Source organism: Meles meles, chromosome 6 (genome assembly GCF_922984935.1).
Source record: "Meles meles chromosome 6, mMelMel3.1 paternal haplotype, whole genome shotgun sequence".
NCBI lineage: Eukaryota > Metazoa > Chordata > Mammalia > Carnivora > Mustelidae > Meles > Meles meles.
Window position 1 is genome coordinate 90,585,013 of NC_060071.1, and position 22,317 is coordinate 90,607,329.

General features: G+C 37.6%; 1 protein-coding gene across 7 annotated transcripts in view; it reads left to right on the forward strand.

The window, feature by feature from the left end:
• Positions 1–22,317, forward strand: part of MIPOL1 (mirror-image polydactyly 1) — a 328,041-nt gene that overhangs the window by 25,952 nt on the left and 279,772 nt on the right. For 2 of the 7 annotated variants that reach the window (XM_046006980.1, XM_046006977.1), the window contains exon 2: positions 8,428–8,504. The exons of 4 other annotated variants lie outside the window; for them this stretch is intronic. The gene's annotated coding sequence lies outside the window, so the exon portion shown is untranslated. Of the gene's footprint in view, positions 1–8,427; positions 8,505–21,342; positions 21,435–22,317 lie in introns of those variants that run through there. One more of the 7 variants, XM_046006982.1, reaches the window with a different exon arrangement.

Below are 22,317 nucleotides of genomic sequence, written 5' to 3' on the forward strand. Positions count from 1 at the left end.
TTTTGTATCTTCCTTGTTTCTGGGAACCTTTCCATTAATTTTCCACATTCAGACATACGTTGAGCTATGTGCTCTCATAGGACATATGAGAGGCCTCAGCTCTTTGGTGCCCTTACTGCCTATTGTTTGGGGAACACATTCAGTTAATACAGCATCAGAGTCATAAAACTCACCTATTTCAGCTTTGTCTTTCAAGGGTAGACTGCTTCTGGTGTGTTGTTTTTTGTTTGGTGAACATGCTGGGGTTTCCCCCTGAGCATGCCCAGTTTTATGGTGCACCAGAGGTTTGGGCAGTATTTATACTCAAATTTTGGGTTTTATTGGCTCTCTGATTCTCTTATTTCAGAGTCTTACCCTTGTATTTCCAGTTCATCTTCTAGTTCTGACCTCTGTTCTCTACCATCTCAAGCCAGCTGTGGTCAATGTTCTGTTGATGGAGTTGTGGGGATTGGGGAATTTTCTTGGAAGTTTCAATTTTTCAAGAAGAAATTCTTGTCTTTTTTTTTTTTTTAAGATTTTATTTATTTATTTTAGAGAAAGAGAATAGCACACGAGCAGGCACAAGCAGGGGGAGGAGCAAAGGGAGAGGGACAAGCAGACTCCAAGCTGAACATGGAGCTTGATGCAGGGCTCAATCCCAGGACCCTGAGATCATGAGCCAAAATCAAGGATGGATGCTCAACCGACTGAGTCACCCAGGTTCCCCTCTTGTCTTTTTTCTATGTCAGGCTGCTTCCCATTGACTTAATTTTGTCTAGATTTCATACTTACTATCCTTGGGAAGGCTCATTTAACTACTTCACTGTGTTGCCCTTATCAGAAGTTAGCACACATTAAATTTTACGTTTTAGTTGTTATGTTTTATTTATAGAATCTTCATTTATTTCCATTTCATATATGTTAATTCACACTTCACTTTTTGTTACTTCATGTTCTCTGCATATATTTCAAATCTGTTCTTATTTTTTTTTTTAAGATTTTTATTTATTTATTTGACAGAGATCACAAGTAGGCAGAGAGACAGGCAGAGAGAGAGGAGGAAGCAGGCTTTTTGCTGAGCAGAGAGCCCGATGTGGGGCTCGATCCTAGGACCCTGGGATTAAGACCTGAGCTGAAGGCAGAGGCTTTAACCCACTGAACCACCCAGGCGTCCCCGCAAATCTGTTCTTATTTTTTTTAATTTAATATGAATGGTTTTGTTATTTGTGACTGACAACCCCAAAGGCTGAAGTATTTGTGGTTTGTTTGTGCAACCCCCTTTTTAAATGGTGACTCTTCATTTTAGTTCATTTCTTCTTTGTGTGCTTAGGTATTTTTGACTGTGTGCTACTTATTTTAAAATACTTTATTTTTATTTATTTATTTATTTTTGTATGTGGGACTTGGATTCCTGGAATGAAGTTACCTTTCTCCAGAGAAGATTTGCTTTTACTTCTGCCAGGTGCCAGAGAACCTACCATTCTGCTCTATTTGAAACTAAATTCAGTGTTTGACATTTTTTGGACCACCCAGCTGATGTGAATTTGAGTTGCAGACCTCTGAAAGGCCTGGCTCGTTGTAAAAAAATTTCTTAAGGACCATTTTTCCTGCTCTGATCAATACCAGGGAAGATTTCCCTGCAGTCCTGTGAGTGATGGGTTAAGTTTATTTCTTGGATGTCTTTGCATTTTTTTCCTTCTTTGGAACTTTATAACATTTGGGGTCATAGCTGTATGGAAGCAATGTTCCAGTATATTTTACCTTGGGTCACATTCTGTGATTTGTCCTTTATAGATCTTCAAAAGGATAGAAAAATCAGTAGCTCAGTTACTTATATTTGGCTAATATCCATAGACTAAATCAGATTTTTGTGCATAGCTTCTCTCATAGGTTAGATTCTCTGTGAAACAAACTTTGAGACTTTGAGATTTGTGTGTAGGAGTTTTGCTGGAGGAATTCTGTCAAGACCACATCTATGAGGAATGAGAGAAGCAGGAGTGAGCAGAAGGAAATGTTCAACTGTAGTCAGTCACAGGAAAGATTTCAGTCAATCTTTTTGTCCTTTGGAGGTATCTCATCTTGAGCAAAGGGGTTGACTGTTACACGCCCAAATAGACTCCCACACTGAATGCAGGCCGCTCTGAGGGAAGAGGCATGGTTTTGGAAGAGGTGGCTCTTTTTGTCTGAGAGCTGGTCGTTGTAAAGGACTTAGCTGAGAGCCTTCAGCAGTCTCACTCTCAACCAACTGGGGGAGTTATAGCCTCGATACTGAAAGAGATTTGGGTTATGTACTATAGCATCCACTGTAGTTTCTCCTCTGAATTCTTGCTTTGGCTATTTATTGGCCTTATAATTTCTTTTCAGATCATAGGTTCTTCTTTTTATTTATGTTTTATCTAGTATTTTTGTTCTTGTTTTCAAGGTTAGTCCAAATGACGTTGTTTGTTATATTATTAGGACCAACTTGGATTAACTTCTTATGTAAGACAGAACTCTTTTTTCCAGCTTTGCTTTACTGTGTTGTAAATTACATTTATATTTTCCCAGCTTTATTGATGTATGGTTGACTAATAAATATTGTATATATTTAGGTTGTACAATGTGAATGTTTTTTAAGGTGTACAAGTGATGTTTTTATATACACATACATTGTGAAATAGAATTGTCTTAATAGATTTTATTTTACCACTGACGATTAATACTTTGACTTAAACTTTTTGTTCTTTATTTCTCTTTATGGTCAGTCAGTTTCTTATGAAATGATTCTGGAAAGTATTATGGTAATTTAGAAAGAAACCCAGTAATCCATTTTTTTGTAAAAGGACAATTATTGGGGCACCCACGTGGCTCAGTCGGTTAAGTGTCTGCTGTCAGCTCAGATCACGGTCCTGGGGTCCTGGAATCAAGCCCTCTGTCGGGCTCCCTGTTCCAGCAGGGAATCAACTTCTCCCTCTCTTTTCCACCCTCAGCTCATGCTCTCTCTTGCACGCTTTCCCTCTCAAATAAATTTCAAAACAAACAAAAGGAGAAGTTCTTAAGAAATTATCAATGAAGTCCATTTATTACGCAGAGAATTAGTAATATTTTACTTTAGATTATTTCTCTTAATATGAAAATGATATAAGCTGGATCATTGTCATAATGAGTTAGGAGGAATTTAGCATATTCAAAATAATGAAAAGCTCAACTGTCAGAACATTCTAGATAAGTTCTTGTGTATGGTAACAAATAGCCTGTCAGATCTAGCAACTATCAGTTACTAATTCTCCAATATATATTTTTTTAAGATTTTATTTATTTATTTGACAGAAAGAGAGATCACAAGTAGACAGAGAGGCAGGCAGAGAGAGAGGAGGAAGCAGGCTCCCCACGGAACAGAGAGCCCGATAACTGTCCCATTTTTTTCTTAATCCTGGAGATCAAGTAAGTTTAGTTTTCATTTAATTATTTTAACGAACCTATAATCCCAGTGTTAAATCATAACGTAATGGCAGATAGATTAAAATCTTATGGCCAGTTTAACACTGTGGGTTCCAGGGTGATTAAAATATTCAGTAGTCCTTCCTGAGTAAAGATATGTCTTTAGTGTAGTGGAGGTGTGTACTGTTTTACTACACTAGTGATGTATCCAGTCCACTCTTGGTGTAGATTGATGTTTCTCAACTGACTGCCCGTCTTGACCAGGCTTCTAGAAGAGAGCACCCTCTAGTGTTCCTATTTGGTGTAACAAGTATTTCATCCTGATGAGGTGCTTCTCAGAACACCATTTGGGCTTGGTTCAATAATCTGAATCCATCCCTAGGGCTCTTCAGTTGCTCCTTGATTGTTGGGGCCAGTGTTGACAGAGCTATTACAAATCCGTTGGCATTGAGTGCCTGTGGCCTGAGTGTAATTTAAACATAATACACACAACCAAATATATTTTGTGCCCCAAGAACTAGTCAATTGGGTGTATTTCACTTTCAGATTAAGTTTGGTCTGTGTAAGCCCCGGGTTTACTACAGCAGCCCTTTTCTGAATTCTGGGCGTGCATCTGTGTGTGATATGTAGCCACCATATTGTATCATATTCACTCTTTTAGAGACCATTTTTATCCCATGAATGCTGTTCTATTTGCATTCACACCTTTTATAATCAAAAGAACAAAGCAGCTGACTATTTACACAGTAAGTAAGCTGCAGCAATGTTTTTGTCCTCATACCCCAGTTACTTTCTCAGGAGGGAGTGATCTTGATTGGTGGCAATACGGTACACCAGCTGCTACCTCTTACAGTCATCCCACCTGAACCCAAGGTAAAATCTTTGTTAAGCACCACAAAGGAACCATCGTGACAAACATAACCAATACAAACATGACTCAAATGACAATTCTAATTTACTACCATTTAGATGAGTCATTAAGAGGATTTTCCTTGATATCTTCTCTCTACATCACTTCACGTTGTTGTAAGTCAGCATTTGTTCACTTTTCGTATGCTAGAGATTATAGGTCAACCACTTTCTCCCAGCCTTAGGCACCTGATTTTCTTGCTCTGAGAAGTTCTTGTTGCCAAAAGAATAATAGCATCCTTTCTTGTGTCATAGCCCATTTCTCCACTCCCTTACTATTGGCTACTGTTTATTTCTGTTACCAGTTCTTATTATTTTAGCCTGTACTTTTCCTCCCCTGTGGAATGCTCTGATTTGGTCATGCTGCCTGTCTGCACGGCAGACAGTTAAAGCAGCCTTGCTGAGACCTTTCTTTTGGTTTGTTCTTGGGAAGATTTTATACAGTTTGATGAATCAAGAATTATAGGACTATCTCTTATTTGGTAATGAAGTAGTACTTATGATTAATCTTAATTTAGCTTTGTGGGGTGAAATGAGCCACTGCAAAGTTTCCTTAGGAACAGGTACAAATTGTGTGTTATGAATAACTTTTCTTGTGCAGCAATCTCTCCCCCCTTCTGGGACTGCTGTCCGTTTGTTGGCATATATTAGTCTGGGAAGTTGAAAGAAACATCTGTGAGGTGGGAAAGATAAAATTGTGAACTGCATCACGTTCATCCCCTCACTGCCATTTTGGTTCCTAGAAACTTTTCCAGTGGAGTCCCCTCTTACTTCCTCCCATATTTAATTTTAGAATACAGTTCCTCAGTCAAGTTAGCCAGTCCTTGATGCCCATATCACCCATCATTGAAGTAACAGGTATTTTAATTGCAATTCCAACTTTTAATGAGAGCATTACTATGAGGGTGATAATATTTTATTTCCTTGCCCATTTTTGTAAATAGGTAACAGTCAGAGGAAACATACGCAGGTGTTGAAACTGATGTGATTCTCTTCCTTTAATTGAATTTTTGGCACTTGCTTTCTTTATAGTATGAGCAGAACCTAGAATACAGCAGGTGTCAATTCTAATCACTACTCATTTGTTAAGTTCCTGCAGTACTGGTAGAGGTCTAATGTGGTCCACTTGCTGCTTTTTGTTTTTGTTTTTGCTTTGTTTTAAAATGGGCTCTATACTTAACTCCAGGCTTAAACTCATGACCTCGTGATCAAGAGTTGCATGTTCTGCCGTCTACTGATTGAGCCAGCCAGGCACCCCCACATGCCCCCCACATTTTTTCATGATGTCTTTAGTGTCTTAATAATATTTTCATGGAGTCTTTTTTTTTTTTTTTTAAAGATTTTATTTATTTATTTGACAGAGAGAGAGAGCGCGCGCACAAGGAGTGAGGAGCAACAGACGGAGAGGGAAAAGCAGGCTCCTCACCAGGCAGGGAGCCTGAACTGGGGCTCGATTCCAGGACCCTGGAATCACGACCTAAGCCAAGGCAGACGCCCAACTGACTGAGCCACTCAGACGCCCGTTCCTGGTGCTTCTAAGCTGCCCCTTCTTTTTTTTTTTTTTTTCAAAGATTTTATTTATTTATTTGACAGAGAGAGATCACAAGTAGACAGAGAGGCAGGCAGAGAGAGAGAGAGGGAAGCAGGCTCCCCGCCGAGCAGAGAGCCCGATGTGGGACTCGATCCCAGGACCCTGAGATCATGACCTGAGCCGAAGGCAGCGGCTTAACCCACTGAGCCACCCAGGTGCCCCTAAGCTGCCCCCTTCTGTTCCTCCACATTGATTTTTTTTTTTTTTTAAGACTCCATTCATCTATTTGACAGAGAGAGAGATCACAAGTAGGCAGAGAGGCAGGCAGAGAGAGGAGGAAGCAGGCTTCCCGCCGAGCAGAGAGCCCGGTGCGGGGCTCAATCCCAGGACCCCGGGACCATGACCCGAGCCGAAGGCAGAGGCCTTAACCCACTGAGCCACCCAGGCACCCCTCCACATTGATTTTTGCATGGTCTTTGCTTTTTATCCCAGCAATGCAAACATACGAAATCATTGAAAAGAATGTAGTGAGAGCTAATGTTCTAACAATGAACCTCCTTGAACTAATTCATATGATATTCAACAGATGTTGCTATTTCCTTTGAAAATTTAAAATATTCATGGAACCCATCAGTGTTTGTTGTAGTGTTTGGATACTTTGGGTCTCAATTTGGGAACAATAGGTCTAAAACCATTTTTAAGCATTAATGTTGACTCTGTGTATGTGTGTGTATGTTATAATTAGAGGATTATTCATTAATCACAGATAACATCTATTCATTCTGTGTATGTGTGTGTGTGCAGACATAACATAAAATTTTGCATGTTAGTCATTTTTTTTTTTTTTTAATTTATTTGACAGAGAGAGAGAGATCACAAGTAGGCAGAGAAGCAGGCAGAGAGAGAGGGGGGAAGCAGGTTCCCGGCTGGGCAGAGAGCCCGATGTGGGGCTCGATCTCAGGACCCTGGGATCATGACCTGAGCCGAAGGCAGAGGCTTAACCCACTGAGCCACCCAGGCGCCCATGTTAGTCATTTTTAAGTGGTATTAAGTATACTCACAGTGTTATATAACCATTACTACTCTGCATTTCCAGATTATATCATTATCTCAAATAGAAACTCTGTACCCATTAGATAATAGCTCCCCATTCTCTCCTTCCCCAACTCCCAGTAACCTCTATTCTTTCTGTCTCTGAATTTGCCTCTTCCAGATGTCTTATGTGAGTGGAACCATACAATATTTGTCCTTTTGTGTCTGGTTTATTTTACTTTTAGCATAGTGTCCTCAGGTTCATTCATGTTTTAGCATATGTCAGAATTTCCTTCTTTTTAAGGTTGAAGAATATTCCATTGGATGTATATAACACATTTTGTTTGCCATTGAGATGACGCTTGGTTTGTTTGCACTTTTTGGTATTGTGAATAATGTTAGGAACATTCACTTATAGGCATCAATGTTTGAGTCCCTGCTGTCAAATCTTTTGGCACCTAGCAGTGGAATTACGGGCTTTTTTTTTTTTTTTTTTAAAGGTTTTATTTATTTATTTGTCAGAGAGAGAGTGAGAACATAGGCAGGCAGAGTGGCAGGCAGAGGCAGAGGGAGAAGTAGACTCCTTGCTGAGCAAGGAGCCCGATGTGGGACTTGATCCCAGGATGCTGGGATCATGACCTGAGCCAAAGTCTCAGCCACCCAGGCATCCCTACGGCTCTATGTTTAACTCTTTGAGGAACTGCCAAATTATTTTCTACAGCAGCTGCATAATTTTTACATTCCTACCAGCAATGCACATAGGTTTTAATTCCTCTACATTTGTATTTTAAGTTTTTGAAAATATTTACCCTGCTGCTGGGTATGAAGTGAGTGGTTTTCATTTGGAATGTACTAATGGCTAGTGATGTTGATCATTTTTTCATGTGTTTATAAGTTCTTTGTATGTCTCCTTAGAAGAAATATCTATTCAAGTCCTTTGTCTTTTTTTTTTTTTTTAACTATTAAAGGCTGTTGTAGCCCGTTTGTTTTAAGACTTTTCCAGATTATTGTTGTAGACTATTCTTTGTTGTGTGTGATCACTGTTGTCCCTGTCCCTTCAGTTCATGTTCAGCTAGTATTTTTACAGTTGCCTTGAATGTTAGAAGCACTTCCCATCCTTGCATAGTGTGTCTGTTCTCAAAGTACTCCTTTAACCCTTAGTTAGTTAGGCTTGCTCTGAGCCTAGTGCGATCAGCCTGAAATGAAGGCTTAAGGTGATCTTGGGTCTTTCTTGAACACGCAGGTGGCTTTCTAAATTCCCCCATATACTTAGCTGCTATGCATGTCTTAATTTCCCAGAGTCTCTCCTGAGCTTCTCTTCCAGGCTTTAGATAGTCTGTTGTGCATCTCCATTCTTCTTACCCTGTGTGTTAGTGGGTCCATAGTTGCCTTGCCACTTTTACAAGCAATTTTGCTCCTTTACCTACCTGAATTCCAAGTTAGGTGATATGGAGGCAGTGCCTTGCATCAGTCCTTCAGATATTCCCAGACAGGTTAGAACAGATTATATACAATAATTTGCATGTCAGGTCTTCTCTCTTGTCCCCTTGTCCTAGGAGGAGGAAGTTGGGAACCATGCTGCCACTGCTTTAAGAACAGACCACCATTGCATTAAGGAGTGGACAGGGGAACCGTAAGGAGAAAATGCCACAAAGCTCTCCTAACACTTTGAAGATGGCTTTTTCTTGATTAGGGGTTTGCTTGGTTGCTATTAACTTTTGGCTGTTTTCTAGAGTTTCAGCGAAGTTGGTTCAGACAGTTCCTGCTGGGGTTTTTTGATGTTTCTTTTGGGTAATGAGAGCTTGGAGCTTTCTAGTTTGCCATTTTGCTGTCACTCTGGCCTACTGATTTTTAATAAAGTTTTATTCAGTGCAGGACAAATAATATCATTTGTTCTATCTTTGTTTTATGTGTGTAATCCAGTGCTTGCTCATTCCATGAATGCAGGAGGCTAGTTCTAGAGGTCTGGGGCATTTGCCTCAGCATTTCAGCCCTACTCTGAGCTAGCACTTTACTTTTTTGATAAGGTTTTGTAGGGATAGCTAGAGACTCCATGAAGGAGCATTATATATACTTAATTGCCCAATCATCTAGGGCCTTTTGCCATACTGTACTAGAATGACCCAAGATTTTGTAAATATCCAGATCTTAACCCCAGAGGCCCATTTTGCAGATTTTCCTTTACTACCTTCTACCATGGTTTTACTATCTGCAGGCTATATATGGCTGATTTTCAAAAACACTGCAACTCTGAAGCCCACAGTGGTGTGCTAGTAACAGTAAGGGATTGACTCTCTGGCAAAAAAATCAGTCAATCAATCAATCAATCAATCAATCGTCCTTATTTGTTGCTGCTGCTGCTTCTTCTTCTTTTTTTTCTGTTTAAATACTGCATTTTGGGCTAAAAACATGGCATCTCTGACCTTAGAGTTGGATATAGAAAAATGCCTCTTGCAGGCTGTAATACATTCCATTACAGTTAAGGAACTTGCGTTGTTAAAACAAGTGGTATAGGGCGCCTGGGTGGCTCAGTGGGTTGAGCCGCTGCCTTCGGCTCAGGTCATGGTCTCGGGGTCCTGGGATCGAGTCCTGCATTGGGCTCTCTGCTCAGCTGGGAGTCTGCTTCCCTCTCTCTTTCTCTCTGCCTGCCTGTCTATCTACTTGTGATCTCTTTCTGTCAAATAAAAAAACAAAAAAAACAAAAAAAACCCAAGTGGTATATTTTGCTTTGGCTGAGAATCATAGGGTTCACATTGTACAGCAATCCAAACTGGGAGGTCCTGAGGGGACATTTATGTCAGTGGCTTCAAAATGGTGAATAGGCGCACATGTGAATGCAGTGAACTCCTCCTGAACTTTCCCCTAGAATACAGTCTTGCACAGGACATTTCTGTCCTCTCCCCTCTCTCCGAGCAGCCTTCTCCTTATTTGAATGATTCTTTACAGCATCTAGGACATCATGGGTATTTCCTACTTCAGGACTATTTGATGACATTCGATGATAGGTGCACTGTCTACCAATATCCAATGATAAGATAGCTGTAGTCTTTAAAAAGATCTATCTTTAACAGTCGCTTTGGGCAGCTTTCCAGTCTTTAGTGATCTCCTGAGAGTTTCTGAGGTGTGATAATCGGTTTCCGCCCAAGGCTCCTGTCTTCCTTCATGTGTCAGTTTTGAAGATATTTCTAAAATAGTTTGAGCACTGAGATCGTAATGTTCTAGACTCTTGGACCTAGAGGCACTGCCTGGGAGACAAACCTTTGTAAATCTTTTATTGATTACTTTGGCTGAGGGCCTTCCTCATATTCAGATTTCTTTTTCCTGACTTAACAAAGAGGCTCAGCAGTATGTTTAAATGGAAGACATTGCTTGGCCAAAGCCCAGATAGTCCCACTAGTGTGGGGTGTCTGTCTAGGGAACGGTCATAAGGAATATGAAAATATTTTTCCAAGACTAAGGATGGCCTTGGTGTTTCTCGCAAATGTTATTCCCCCAAATTTCACAGGTTGGGCCTGGCCTCGAGGTTTAGTTAGGTTTTATTAGCCAAGATTTATGTCCCATGAGTGAGAATGCAGAAGAATTCTTTCACATCTTTTTTCACATCTTTTTTGCCCATTTGCCTTGTTAGAGCTTTTAGTTATGGGCCACGCTGATGGATGTGTAATGTGTGAAATCTGATTTGGCTTTAATTTATACTTTGATGACCAGTAATTCTGGGAATTCTTACATGCTTATAACACTTTAAAACAAAACAAAACAAAACAAAAAACTCTTGTCAAATGGATGTTCTGTTTATTTGCCCATTTATGGCTTAATAGAAATAAAAGCATATGTACTGGGAAGAAAAATAAAAACATGTCTTTATTAGCAAATAACATAATCATATATGCAGCATGTCCTAAAGCCTCTGCAATAAGATGAGCAGAGTTTATAAGTGAATTTGGTGAGGTTGTAAGATTCAAGTCCAATACAAAAATCAATTGTATTTCTGTATATAACAAAGAACATTGAAAAGGTGAAATAAAACAATTACATTTATAGTAGCATCATAAAGCATTAAACACTGGGGTTAAACTTTACAAAATATGTGCAAGGCCTTTATACTGAAAATTGTTAAACATTGCTGAGAGAAATTAAAGAAGACATGAATAAAGAGGTGTGCCATGTTCATGGATTAGATGATTAAACTTTTAATTCCTTTTTAATTCATTTATCTCCATCAAAAATTCCAGTATGCTCTTTAGAAAGAAATTTACAAACCAACTCCAATATTTACATGAAAATGCTCAGGGCCTAGCCAAGTAATACTTTAAAAGAATAACAAAGTGGGACGCCTGGGTGGCTCAGTTGGTTAAGCGGCTGCTTCGGCTCAGGTCATGATCCCAGCATCCTGGGACTGAGTCCCATGTTAAGCTCGAAAGAAGAAAGATGACAAATTGGATTTTATTAAGATAAAAATATTTCCCCATATGACATCATTAAGTAAAATGAACAGACAAGCCACAGGCTGGAAGAAAATATTTACAATACATATACTGGCAGAGGACTTGTTTTCAGAATATATTAAGAATTCTTACCACTGGGGCGCCTGGGTGGCTCAGTGGGTTAAGCCTCTGCCTTCAGCTCATGATCTCAGGGTCCTGGAATCGAGCCCCGCATGGGGCTCTCTGCTCAGCAGGGAGCCTACTTCCTCCTGTCTCTCTACCTGCCTCTCTGCCTACTTGTGATCTCTCTCTCTTCAAATAAATAAATAAAATCTTAAAAAAAAAAAAAGGAATTCTTACCACTTAGTAATAGGACAAGCAACTCAATAAAAAAATGAGCAAAAGAAAAGAGTTAAACTGACGCTTCACATGAAAAGAGGTATGAATGACCAATCAATGCACATTTGAAATGATGCATATCATCATTAAATAAGTTATGCAGATTAAAATCATAGGCTATAACTGCATCTACAAGAAAATGATTAAAATCAAGAAGACTGAAATAAATCATGGGGTGTAATATATAGCATGGTGACTGTAGTTAATAATACTGTATATTTGAAAGTTACAAAGAGTAGATCTTAGAAGTTCTCATCACAGCAACAAAAAATTTTATGACTACATTTGTTGATGGATGTTAACTAGGCATTGTGATCATTTAATGATATATACAAACATCGAATCATTATATTGTATACCTGAAACTAATATTATTTTGTATGTCAAATATATCTCAAAAAAAAACCTGGTTAAACAAAACACATTCTCCTTTTTGTCTTTTCCAGGTTATACCATATCAGCTACAATGAATAATAAAAGATATGTATATATATAAATTTACATATTCATATTTATTGAAAGATTGTCCATACTAAGTATTAGACTGTGGAGCGTTTGGAATTCTCACACACGGCTGGTAGATGTATAAAATACTGTAACCACTTTAGGAAACAGTTTGGTTATTTCTTACAAAGTTAGTAGGATCCAACAATTCCACTCTTGATATTTATCCAAGAGAATTCAAAAACATATCTATAAGAACGTTTGTACTGGCACATTACTGTTTTACTCATAATGGCCAGCAATTAGAAACAACCCAAGTATCAGTTTATAGGTGAATGGATAAACAAATTACAGTATGTTCACACAGTACAATAAAATATTACTGAGCAATAGAAAGGAACTACTGTTTTATACAACATGAATCTCAAAAATTTGTGCTAAGTGAAATTATTCAGATACAGAAGAGTATTAGGGGCTCAGCTGAGCTGGAGAAAGCTGATTGGCTCAGTGTCAGAGTTGCAGTTTAAAACAATAAGCCAAAATGAAATTAACTGTCAAGTCTTTAATCACTGTCTATTATAGTATAAGCAAGAGATTAATGGAGAAAGCACTCGGGACACCTGGGTGGCTCAGTCAGTTAAACATCTGCCTTCGGCTCAGGTCATGATCCCAGGATCCTGGGATCAAGTCTTGCATTAGGCTCCTTGCTCAGTGGGGAGCCTGTCTCTCCCTCTCCCTGCTACTCCTCCTGCTTGTGTGCTCTCTCTCTCTCTCTCTGACAAATAAACAAATAAAAATCTTAAAAAAAAAATAAATGGAGAAGTACCACCCTCCCCATTATTCCATTTTTTCCATGGAATGATGCACCAGTTTGAGGGGCAGGTGGACTAGCACAGACATGGGGATCATCTCACTGACTAGGGAGACCCCAAAGAAAAGCTCCTGTACTTTTATGGGCCCAGGTTGGCCAGTAGGAGGTTCAGGGAATGGAGGTGGGGCACAGGGAGAAAGGTCAAAGACTAGGAGTGGAAAAGTACTCTTTCCTAAGCCAAAGTGGAGAGAAGCAACCTCTCTCCCTAGCCCTAGGGAGGTCTCCTCAGGGAGGGTCCGGATAAAGACGTCTCTGAATGACTAGGGATGCAGGTGTGTCTAAGAGCATGAGTGAGTTCTTGACTGCAACTCCCTTTGGAGACTGCAGTGCATTGGTGGTGCGAAGTCCCATGTGAGGAGAGCAGCTACTTCCTGTGAGGCCTGCCGTATGAAGACTTTGTAATTGCCTGTTGGGTTGGGTTTACAAAATCACACACTGGTTTTTGGCCAGGAGCTGGACTCCTCAAGTATACATTGTATGAGCCCATTTATACAAAACTCTGAAAGTCGCATCTCATTTATATAGTAAAGGAACACAGATTAGTGGTTGCCTGGGATTGAGGAGTGGGGTAGATTGCAAAGGGGCATAAGGTAACTTTTTAATAGGGTTTATTGTTATACCATTGTAGACAGTTGTCAAAACACACTTAAAGCCACTTAAAGTGGCTGCAGTTTTGCATGATGCAAATTATATCTCGAATTTGATTTTAAAAGTAAAAAAAAAAATTTAAAATGGTTTAGTTGAATCCAGAGTGTACTGGTGAAAATATTTATATGTTTACTCTGACTCATGATTTTTTACTATAAATTATGAATAAGCCTATAGTGTAACTATAATGTGAAACTATATGGGTTGGGTCAGGGTATGTTATGTGCACGATTTTATCCAGGAAGCTGAAAAGAAAGTGATAACTTTCTTTTGAGTTAAGACTCAAGCGAGTCTTGACTACTCTCTGAGGTCTGTTTTTTTATTAAACTGATGTTCTTTTTATACTTAGTTCACAGTGCATTACTGTGTTTTAAAACTTTGTCATACAGTGTCATGAAGCAATAAAACTCTTGTGTCTTAAAAATATCCCATTGTTTTTTATACTATAGTAAAATGTACATAGGATTTTAACCATTTCTAGTGGGGAGTTCAGTGTCATTAAGTGCATTCACATTGTTTTACAACTGTCACCCCTATGCATCTCCAGAGTGTTTTATTTGCTTTTTACTTAAAGAGTCTAATTTCTCTAAGGTTTGTTATGAAGTTTTTTGTTCAATTCTTTTGAAATATACCTCCATATTTCTGTGTAACATGTTTATTTGAATCTCTTCAGATGCCTGGAATTTTCTTAATGCTGTCAACTTTGAATGAATTCCTTCATGTCTGGTATTTCCCTCGCTGTGACCTTATGTACTCTTTTTATCTCTCTCCTGAGATGGACCTCTGTTTTCTAAAATCAAGGTCTGCTTCATTCATGTTTTACTCCCTTGTTTTGGTTGGAGCACAGTCTCTACCAGCTTCCTGAGAAGAAATATAAAGGTAGGGGTGAGGTGATGTTTGCTTTTTGAGTTCTACTCATTTCTGTTTCTATGAAGAAATACTTTAGGGGCACCTGGGTGGCTCAGTTGGTTAAGTGTCTGCCTTTGGCTCAGGTCATGATCCCAGGGTGTTGGGATAGAGCCCCGCATTGGGCTTCCTGCTCAGCAGGGAGTCTGCTTCTCCCTCTGCCTCTGTTCCTCCCCCTCCACTTGTGCTCTGTTCTCGCTTTCTCTCTCTCAAATAAATAAATAAAAATATTTTTAAAAATACCTTATAGGGTGCCTGGGTGGCTCAGTGGGTTAAGCCTCTGCCTTTGGCTCAGATAATGGTCCTGAGATCGAGCTCCACATTGGGCTCACTGCTCAGCAAAGAGCCTGCTTTCCCCTCTCTCTCTGCCTACCTCTCTGCCTACTTGTGATCTCTCTCTCTCTGTCAAATAAATAAATAAAATCTTAAAAAAAAAAAGAAACGTTAAAAATAAATAAATAATACTTTATAGAACTTTGCTAATACACGTTTTCCTGTTTTGAGCCTGAGTGTTATCATATGCGCTTGGCCAGAACTAAGACTGCAGACTGTGCTACATGCACTCAGCCTTTAAATGTGGCATTGCATTCTGCCATTTATTTTGATCCTTACCAGTTTTGATCAAGCTGGTAACAAGAGATGTGCAGCTAATAATGCTGGACTATTAAACACATGCTGTGTGTTAACAAGCAACTATATTGGTGATTCCCAGTGCCTTCATGTAGAAGTTGAGGAAAAGGGAGGGTAAGGATCAACAGGCTTAATATTATTAAACATCTTGATATTATGAAGGCTATATATGTATCACTCTGATTTGTAATGAACAAAACAAGGTAGGTGTGCCATAATTTCAGGGATTTGAAGAAAATGGAAGATCATTGCCAAAATACGGTGTTGGGAATGCGTCTCTTTTGGAATTACGTGATACTGATACTGTGTTACTCTGATTCAGTTTTTCTTCTCCAGGGACACATTATCTGTACTAATTTGAGTAAAATTTTTTTGCTTTTTCTTTCTTTTTTCTGTTCTCCCCTTCTCTAACCCTTATTAGACATATGTTAGAGCTTTTTATCTTATCTTCCGTGGTTCTTTCTCCTATTTCCAACTCTATTACTCTGTTCTGCATTCTAGGAAGTTTCTTCCCTTTTGCCACCAAGTCATTAATTTTCATTTCCAGTGTTTTCCATTTTCACTTTATCTATCATTTCAACTTCAGTGAACATACTTCTCATTTCTGTGATTTCTTCTTGGTCCTTTTTTATATCCATCCATGCTTATTTAGTAACTGCCCGCTCATATTTAATAACTGTGTTGCTTTATCTGGCACTTTAAAAATTATACCTTTTTTTTTAAAAAGATTTTATTTATTTATTTGACAGACAAAGATCACAAGTAGGCAGAGAGGCAGGCAGAGAGAGAGGAGGAAGCAGGCTCCCTGACAAGCAGAGAGCCCGATGCGGGGCTTGATCCCAGGACCCTGAGATCATGACCTGAGCCGAAGGCAGAGGCCCCAACCCACTGAGCCACCCAGGCGCGCCAATATACCTATTTTTTTTTAAAGATTTTATTTATTTATTTGAGAGAGAGAGACAGTGAGAGAGAGCATGAAGGAGGAGAAGGTCAGAGGGAGAAGCAGACTCCCCATGGAGCTGGGAGCCCAATGCGGGACTCCATCCTGGGACTCCAGGACCATGACCCGAGCCGAAGGCAGTCGTCCAACCAACTGAGCCACCCAGGTGTCCCAAAAATTATACCTATTTTGAAGACTGATTTCAGATTGCTTTGTTTTCTCTAATTCAAGTGTGAATCACCCCCTCCTTTTTTGTATGTCTGTACTATTTTTTTCTTAACAACAGATTCTTTTGTGTATTTCATAGTTTTTCTTTTTTTTATGGTCGTAAGCTTATTTTCAAAAGATTTTATCTTGTAAATGAATCTAGATCATGACCTACTTTTTTTTTCCTTTTAAATTTCTGTCTGGACTATATGATGTCAAGTTGTTATGTTAGTTACTTGGTTTTAAGTGCAGATTTGGATTCCTTACCCACCAATATGAAGGCTTTTGGTTTTGATCTTGGGTAGTTAGTTAACCTTTTCACCCAGTTTGGCAGGTGCCTTGTGTCTGGCTAAGGTATTGAGCATGTGGTTGGAGATTATCTGATTGCTATTTATGGAAGGGGAAAGTCATTGTAGTTGAACTTTAGCCTTTAAGCCAATTTGGTCTCAACATTTTCATGGACTACTTGGCTTCAAGTCCTACTCTAATTTATGGTTTGATTTTGATATGTGAAATGTTTATCTTTTTTTTTCCTTTTGAGCTCATCTGTGGTTTAACATATTTATTTAAAAATATTTTAGTCATAGGGCGCTTGGTGGCTCAGTCGGTTAAGAGTCTGTCTCTTGATTTTTGCTCAGGCCATGATCTCAGGGTTGTGAGATCAAGCCCATGTCCGGCTCCACGCCAGGCATGTAGCCTGCTTAAGAAACTCTCTATCCACGCCCCTGCCACTTGCACTCTCCATCTCCCTTAAAAAAAAAAAAAAAAAGTTTTAGTATTTTAAATTTTGAAATGGTAGATATCAGAAGGCAATCCAGCAGATACTTAATTATTTCAATCAGAATGAATTTGGGTTTACAGTTCCTCAAAATACAGGGTCAAAAAAGAATTAAACTGGTTGTAGGACCTGACCTGTGACTAGCTGTCATTTCATCTTAAAGATTACAGATATATTTATTTCTTTCACTGATATGAAGAGTTATTATTTAGTAAAATAATTTTATTTTAAACATTGTGATGAGGTGTAAAATTTACCTAAATTTGTTTGTTCAAGTATAGACTTAACACCTGTTCAATGGTGACAAGTGTTGAAATTTTGAGACATGGTGTTATAGTCATTATCTCCATTTCTGCTTATGAGTCTTCTGTGTAAGTCATCTTCTTTGTTGAAATTATCATGCCTTTACAAAGAAATATGACTGTTCTACAAATGGGAAACATCTCTAGGAATAGAAATAATATTCTGTAAAGTAAAATTAGAGAAAATTTCAAATTTATATAGTTAGGACTCTAGCAAATCATAAACTTGGTTACTTATATTGCAAGTCAGTAAGTAGCAGTAGCTAACTAGGATGTTGCTTCAGGGTATGGCAGATGGCCTGTAAGTAGCTTGGTGAGGAAAATGTTTGCTAAAGGTGACAGAGTGTACCTACCCTATTTCCCATATGCACTAGGTCATTGGTAACATAAGGTCTTAGCTTCAGGAAGTTGTTAAATTTAAGGTCAGGGAGTAATTCCAAAGCATTTTAATAAATAAAGTACATATCCCTTAGCTGATAATATTTTCTTTTCAGTTCCTGCATACTGAGATGAAATTTGTAGGCTTTTCTTTAGATAACATGCAATATGGAATCTATATGGGGTATGAGTATATATATTTGTGAAAAATGTGCAGTATCTCTTGCATGATATATTGTATGCATATATATCAGGCATGAGATTGATGGGGTTTTGATAACACTTATATAAAATGAAACACTTATTGCTGATCCTGTGAAAGATTATTTAATGGCTTTTGCTAGCAAGTAAAAAATGCTGCATATTCTCTTTTGTATTATGAAGTGTGTTTTAAACTGCTATGCTACAAGTGTAGAGAAACAATAATGAACTCCTCTGTACGCACTACACAACTTCAACAGTTGTCCTTCTTGTTCATTTTAGTTCATCGTGTTCCATCTTATTCTTCCTGTCTTATGAATCCTGCTCCCCTTGCCACCCAGTCTCTACCTTCCCTACTCCCACCCCAAGATGATACATACGAGTTTGTGTTACATACTTCAACTAGTAGGCTTATAATGTTTGATTGTTGTTTTGTAATACTTTGAATATTTTGGGCAGTTTTTGGATTCTCTTCATTTTCTTCTCAGTTTATAAAAAGGTTTTCTTACATAATGGTGTAAAATATCAAATTGTTTATATAACTATTTTTTAGTAATAAACACATTGTAGAGATGCATTTTTCTTGAAAGAAGTAGAAGTCTTATATTTTTAAATGAAAGATCATCAGTGTTTTTTGAAAAAATGTCTTTTTTTTAAAAGATCTTATTTATTTATTTGACAGAAAGAGATCACAAGGAAGCAGAGACAGGCAGAGAGAGGAGGAAGCAGGCTCCCTGCTGAGCAGAGAGCCCCATGCGGGGCTCCATGCGATGTGGGGGATGTGGGGTTCGATGCCGGCTCGATCCTAGGACCTGGGGATCATGACCTGAGCCAAAGGCAGAGGCTTTAACCCACTGAGCCACCTAGGCACCCCCTTGAAAAATGTCTTTAAAAATTAAAATCACACTGCTTAATTTATTTAATGGTTTAGACCACTGTACAACTGTATTACTATTAATTTTGTAAGTAATATTTTTAATTCAGTTGATTTACCATTTAGGTATTTTTTTAACATGTGTTTTCTAAAACAGACAGTGAATGTGGACTTCTGATCCTAAGAAACTCTTTATAGTATGGTGAAGAAAAGAGTGCAATACTTACATATAATTTATAGTGGAAATTATAATTTTAAGTGGAAGAAGAACAAAAGTGTTTCTTTTTTTTTAATATTTTATTTATTTATTTGACAGGGAGAGATCATAAGTAGATAGAGAGGCAGGCAGAGAGAGAGAGAGAGGGAAGCAGGCTCCCCGCTGAGCAGAGAGCCCGATGCGGGACTCGATCCCAGGACCCTGAGATCATGACCTGAGCCGAAGGCAGAGGCTTAACCCACTGAGCCACCCAGGCGCCCGAACAAAAGTGTTTCTTGAAGGAAATTGCTACATATAGTTTGGCTTATATTTTTCTTTTCATGCTGTATTTTTATTTTATGTATATTTATGTGTTTTTATGTATTTTATTTATGTATTTATGTGTTTTATGTGTATTATTTTAACTATGGAATATCTATTTTAGGACCATAGGCTTATACATATTTTCATTAATGAAAACATTTAGTAAGAATGACTCTTAAGAAATTACATGAGTGGGGCGTTTGGGAGAGTGGGAGTGGGGTTATGGACATTGGGGAGGGTATGTGCTATGGTGAGTGCTGTGAAGTGTTTAAACCTGGCGATTCACAGACTTGTACCCCTGGGGATAAAAATACATTATATGTTTATAAAAAAATAAAAAATAAATAAAAAAATAAAAAAAATTACATGAGCTTTTGCAGTTGTACAAAAGGAAGCTGTGACTTCCTAGATATTGAACAAGAAGTTAGAGCTCTAAGCCTAACATTTATTTTACTATTTAAAGATTCTGTCCTAGTAATTGTATTTTGCAGCCTAGAAGTCTTTAACATCCCAATTTAAAAAAGCAAAATGCACAGTTTGCATGCAGCACTGTCCACTGAGAAAGATTAGGTAGTATAATTTTAGCAAATGGAGTATTTACTCCTTTTATTATTACATAATTATTACTCTAATTATACAATGTGTGAATTGCTCCTAAGTGTTCAAAACACCAGAGTACAACTGTTGTTATTGAAATATGTTGATTCTCATATGTGTGCCTCTACTTGTTAATGTCTCTTAGTACAAATTATTAAATAGCTTTTTGATACAATCTGGTAGTAATCATTATGATGCCTAATGAATTAATTAAGAGTTTATGTGGTTACTTTCACTTTATTCTAGAAAGACATTTTCTGATAGATGATATTTCATTTGATTTCAAGTGGCTGCTCATACCAGTTGTCATTGTAGATTGATTTAACTTGCTCTTACAGTTTTTACTTTGATATGCCAAGAACTTCAATTGGTTGTGTGGAAATGCAAGCCTTTGTGTGAAGCAGTAGGTAATTGCATCAGAACTTGGCACCCACATGAGTCTTATGAAAACAGGCTGTTTGTTCCCTAGAGAAACTATTCTATAAGCTGACTTTGTTTTTATATTCTGTTCTGTACTAGATTAGGTTTAGTTTGGCCTAGGGCAAAACGTTTCAGGATATTTTAGAAAATCCTAGATGTGATTAGCTCTCTGAAAATAATACTAGTTTTTAAGTTTTGCTTTTTAAAAATTTATCAGTAGGCTATGCAATGCCATTTTCTATTATCAAAGTGTCATTTGTAACTGGCACTGAGAATAATCGCAGTGTTCCAAGTGGGTATATTGTTTTGCCCTCCAAGTTTCAAAAATGTGAGAGCCCTATATTTTATTTTATTTTAATTTTATTTGCGAGCCATTATTTTAAACCAAATATTTATTTCTTCTTAATTTGATGTCCTTCTGTGATCTTCAATGATGAGGAGTAATTGTAATTTCTTGATTACTAAAGCATTTAACACAGGGGAACTATGTGAAACAAACATATAATATTCATAATATAGAAAAAGTTATTTTTATTATAAACTTTTAAACTTTAAAATCCTGAACACTACTTGCATAACTCTTAAAAACTCATTTATTTTAAACTTTTCAAAAAAATTCCTGCCATATATTAAATTTTAACTTTTCACTTTACTTAAACCAAGTAAGCAACCATAATAAAGTATAATTATAAAAGATTAATTAGCCAATAATAATTTTTTCAACATTTCAAGGGAGTCATAAAGATTATGTCCTTTATTCATTTGAGATCTCTCAGGTGTAATAGTTACAAATAGAAGTTTCTTGTTCAATTCAAAGGTTATTAATAAATATTTACTAAGTTAAAAATAATACATGCACATGTTAAAAATGTCAAATTATACAGATAGATATTAAATGAAATAAAATGCTTCCTTCTCTCATTCCTCAGTCTCCCCGCCTCAACTCTTAGGTCCTTTTTTTAGAGTAACCACTGGTAATAATTTCCCATGTGTTTGCTACGCCCATTCAAGCATGTATGCATATGTAAGTATAATTTTACAATTCTCTCTTTTTCACTGTATTTATGTTTATGTCTGCATTATTTTGGCTAAAGACATATTTTGGGTAGCAAAGTTATTTGTCTTACTCATCATTTTATAGCTATCTCCTAGAATAATGTCTGACACATAATATATCAGTGCTTAACAAATGCTTGTTGAAAGAATCTTCCACACATAGTACATGTATATATTTATATGGTACAGACTTTATAGATTTATCATTATACCACATTTTATATTACCAGTTTTCTGTTGATGAACATTTATGTTAGGTCTCTTTTCTTCCAGTCAATGATCTATACATCCATCCATTCATCCATCCCTGCACCTGTCTGTTCATCAGATATATACTGAGTATTTACTATATGCCAAACACCTTGTAGGAATGCAGATGAAGGAATAATAAATCCTGAGCTCTGCTTGCATGTAACTAACATATGCATAGTTGATTGAGATATGTCAAAAACAATGAAATAAAACCTAAACAAATTAGTTTCATGAGGCAGTGGCATTGGTAATATGATGAGAGAGGAGTTTCTACTTTAGGTAGGATGGCCAGGCAAATGAAATAAAGAAAGACAGACAGACTAAAATATGAGAAAAAAAAAGTTCAGAGAGCTAGAGAAGAGAATTCTAGGCAGAGGAACTGGTAAGTGTAAAAGCTCTGAGGTAAGAATAAGCTTGGTAAGTTCAAGAAACATAAAGAAATCCTGTATGACTGGAGCGTATTTTTTCTTACAAATAAATACTGGTTCAGTGAGTGTCTTTGTACATAAAAATATATTTTACATATTTTTCTAAATCCTCTTAGTAGTAAAACGGAGGGATTAAATAGTATATGCATTTTACATTTTGATAACTGTGGG